Below are 4,658 nucleotides of genomic sequence, written 5' to 3' on the forward strand. Positions count from 1 at the left end.
CCATCTAATAACTCTAGACCCGCCGGAAGGGCGGGCCTTGTCCGCTCCCCAAGGGTCAAAGACCTTCGGAGAGGGGACTAGATAGATTTTATTAAAATAATTGTCTTGTACAATTAACATGTTATGAAAGGTAACACCTTACCAGATAGTATAACATATCCCAGTATATACATCTTATGAAGTAACTGGTTAATTGCAGTCTAAATTTTATACAGCAATTAAGGGGAGGGGAGAAGAGTAAAATAAACTTTTGCTTAAAGCCCCCCATAAAAAAAGAAATTAGCTCAATTGGTATAGCATCCGTTTTACACGCGGCAGGTTAAGTGTTCGATTCACTTATTTTCAACTTATTTTTCATAATTACACACCTATCTTAAAGGGAAAATGGTTAAATTTAACCATAATAAACATAAAAATTTATAGTAATGTAGTAAGGATGTACAATATTAATTAAACTTATAACTTTCATTGCTTTGCCCTAATTTATACCAATAATTCATAATAATATTCTATGTTAAACATATTGAAAAATAAACAAAATAGTTTAAACCGTAAACTATCTATCAATAAAAATTTTCTTATAGGGTTTATTAGTAGTATAACTACTGCTGCGATGGGCTACATATTAAGACTTATTCTTTTAAATTATTTAGAATATGACGTTTTTACTAATCTAGATAATTGAACTGTTAGCTTGAGTTACTTTTGCTCTTTAGGTGGTAGTCGTTTTGTAATTAATGAATGACTTAAAGAAAATACTTTCCGAATGCATTCTTGTGGTGGTACTAACCCAGTTGGGTATATTAGTACTATGCAAGCTCCTAATGATCCAGGTATAGGTAGCTCTACACCAGCTGGTAGTTCTGGTGCTTTAATTACAGATGATCGTTTAAAATTACAGCAAAGACTTACTAAAATAGAAGAAAAAGTACAGTACTTTGGGGAACAATATGACGCTGCTAAATATGATTTGGATCAAATTGTACCTAAAAGAGCTTTTTTCATAGAAAGAGGTGAGGAACACCTATGACAAATGGAACATCAAAAAGCTGTTTCTGCAATAAATGATTGTCGTACTAATCTATCTAGTGAATTGAGAATGCAACAAATATTAAAAACCAAATTAGAAAACGAAGATTATTCTATGTCTTCTGCATCTGCTACTACTAAACGTAGCTTCACTGATAGTTCTATGTCTAATGATGATTTCAGTACACGTATTAATAAACGTACATCTGATAATCAATAATTATATGTAGTTAAAAGCTTTAAGTTAATACATAAAAATAACTTATATAGTTTACCAAATTATTTATAATTGCATTCTCTGGATTAGAACTAGGTATTGCATTTATACAATCACAAGTTTTTGTAGTGTTATCATGTTCATATATTAAAGATACATTAGAATTACATTAAAGGTATATTACCTTATTTTTTCGACGTAATTTCGGATATTCCTGGTTCTATTTGTAATGGGGCAAATTGTAAGGGTAAAGTCTTTTGTGGCGATACTACCTGTATATGTAGAAGAGTAAAGTCTTTTGCGGCGATACTACCTGCAAATGTAGAAGAGTAAAGCCCCTCTTGGGGGCTAGATATTTTTAGAACATTATTTAATCGCCTTTATAGCTCAATGGTAGAGCGGAATACTGTTAATATTTTGATAAATGTTCGATTCATTTTAAAGGCTTCTCATTTGCCTTTACAATTTTGCTCATTATAACATAAAAAAAAAGAATAGTTACCTTATTTCCCTTTCTCTTTTACTTTTTTATATTGTGATATAGTAACAAAAAAGTAAGCACTACAGCTATTGCTGTGCGTTTTGGTTGTGATTTTCAAAAAAAAAGACGTATTATGAACTAATTATTAAATATCATGTTAAATTTAAACAGAAGCAATTTTCAAGCACATCCTTTTCATCTAGTATCTCCTTCTCCATGACCTTTATATACATCTATTAGCTTACTAAGCCTTACTACATCCGCTGTTTTATCCTTTCATGGATTTGGTTATGCAGAATACAATTTAATCATGAGTTTAACATCACTAATATTAGCTATGTCATTCTGATGAAGAGATGTAATAGCAGAGGGTACATACTTAGGTAATCACACTCTTGCTGTCCAAAGAGGGTTAAATCTTGGTGTTGGTTTATTTATAGTATCTGAAGCTTTATTTTTCTTAGCAATATTCTGAACATTCTTCCATAGTGCTCTATCACCTGCAGTAGAGTTAGGTGCTATGTGACCTCCTATGGGAATAGAAGCTATCGATCCTTTTGAACTACCATTAATAAATACAGTGCTTTTATTAGCTTCAGGGTTTACTGTTACATATGCACATCATTTTTTAATTAACGGAAAAAGAGGTAAAGCTTTATATGGTCTATTATATACTATCATATTAGCAACTGTATTTACAGCACTACAAGGTGTTGAATATTCAGTATCATCATTCACTATTTCAGATGGAGCTTTTGGATCATGTTTTTACTTTGGGACAGGGTTCCACGGATTACATGTAATGATAGGTACAGCATTCTTAGCTGTAGGTTTATGACGTGTATTAGCATATCATTTAACAAACAATCATCATTTAGGATTAGAAGCTGGGATTCTGTATTGACATTTTGTTGATATTGTTTGATTATTCTTATTTGTTTCAATATATTATTGAGGTTCATAAGATTTTGATATCTTATATTGTTAAAACTCTTTAATCTCTTTGTTAACATTATTGTTGAACTTCATACTATTTTTATAACTTATTCCTATACTTCTCGTAATATTCTTTCGGATCTAATATATAAATCCGAAGGGTCTAGCAACGATGATGGTGATACAGGTGGTACTGATAACAATAATGAAGGGAACGGGGAGGAAAGTTTTGAAATAGAAGATGAGATAGCAAATCATAATAAACTAATTAGGGAAGCTAAGGACGCTATAAAATTAAATGATAGACTTCCTTATTCTCAAAAAGAGAAAAATGCACACTTAACTAGACTAAGAAATGATCCTGATGTTCAAGATTATTATCTTGGGAATACTCCTGAGGTCAGCGATTTATCAGAATTACTGAGAGCTCTTACATCAAAATAGTAATGAAAATTTAATGGAATCCTTTAGTATAGCAAATGCTATATGACAAGGATCATTATAAATAATCTTATTAAGTAACTGTTAACTAGTTGGTCTTTCTATCTGTTAACTAGTTGGTCTTTCTATCTGTTTTCTAGTTGGTCTTTCTGTTAACTATTTCGTCTTTCTATCTGTTAACTATTTCGTCTTTCTATCTGTTAACTAGTTCGTCTTTCTATCTGTTTAACTATAAACAAATGGTTAAATTACCATTAACTTGTTATGCTATATAACTATGTTACCTAATCCCTGAGGGATTATTTAGGAACCTGAAGGGATTATCCGAAGAAATATAGCATGACAAATCCCATTATTTATATCAGCTATGTGGCGGTAAATAGCAAGAGAGATCTTTATGTATATTTCTAGTGGAATAAGGGAGAAGATTAACAAATGTTTAAGATAAACAAATGTTTAGTAAAGCCCCGTAAAAAAAAAAGTAATTTTCTCATGGAAGAGAACATTTGTTTTACACTTACTTTTTTTAATATATCATGCTGTTTGGCCCCTGTCTACTCAAGCTTGCGGGGGGGGGGGGGAGAGGGGCCTATATTAAAAAGTTCCTCCGCGTCTTCTTGCTTTTTTTAGGCCCCCCGAAGGGGGGGGGGGTCCAAACAGAAATATAGGATATATATAACAAAAAAGTAAGAAGAAAAGAACAAGGAGGCTGTTATTTTTTTTTACAGATGATATATGTAAAAAAAAAATAACTGAGGAAGGTTAAATGTTCAAACCACTTATTTTATTACACTTCCTTTGTATTAATACAAAGAATCTGATTTAGAAGATAGAGCCTTAAGAATGTTAGAAGTAGGTAATTTACTAGCGATCTTATGGGTATTAAAATCCCCGGAGGCGGTAAACAAAGAACTTAATAGTAACGTACAGGATATAGATGTCTATATACTAGTACGTATAAACAATAACAGGAAATTTATAAAAGATTTTACAGTTTATTATAGATTTTACGGTTTATAATAGATTCGTGAAATAGTAATAAAAGCAGTATAACTGTTAACGTAATTTATTGAATAGAAATAAGCTTAAAATATAAAAAAAAATAAATGAGATTATTAAAAAGCCATCCAATTTTAAGATTAGCGAATTCTTACTTAGTAGATTCACCACAACCTTTAAATTTAAGTTACATGTGAAATTTTGGTTCTTTATTAGCCTTTTGTTTAATCATACAAATTGTTACGGGTGTAACTTTAGCAATGCATTACAACCCTAGTGTAGCAGAAGCATTTAACAGTGTAGAGCATATTATGAGAGATGTAAATAACGGGTGATTAATACGTTATTTACATAGTAACACTGCTTCAGCGTTTTTCTTCATAGTTTACTTACACATAGGTAGAGGTATGTACTATGGATCTTATAGAGCACCTAGAACTCTAGTATGAACTATTGGTACTGTTATCTTTATCTTAATGATGGCTACAGCTTTCTTGGGATACGTCCTTCCGTATGGGCAAATGTCATTATGAGGTGCTACAGTTATTACTAACC

At 31.4% G+C, this 4,658-nt stretch overlaps 2 non-coding genes across 2 annotated transcripts; both read left to right on the forward strand.

Moving 5' to 3' along the window:
• The first annotated feature begins 273 nt into the window (after positions 1-273).
• J4E86_011796 lies at positions 274-350 on the forward strand. Its single transcript has one exon. It is a non-coding gene; the product is annotated as a tRNA-Val (tRNA).
• Positions 351-1,622: 1,272 nt separating this feature from the next.
• J4E86_011797 lies at positions 1,623-1,693 on the forward strand. The gene has a single exon. It is a non-coding gene; the product is annotated as a tRNA-Asn (tRNA).
• Positions 1,694-4,658: the final 2,965 nt, after the last annotated feature.

This window comes from Alternaria arbusti (assembly GCF_024043155.1).
Source record: "Alternaria arbusti strain BMP 1465 chromosome Unknown scaffold_49, whole genome shotgun sequence".
NCBI classification, from domain to species: domain Eukaryota; kingdom Fungi; phylum Ascomycota; class Dothideomycetes; order Pleosporales; family Pleosporaceae; genus Alternaria; species Alternaria arbusti.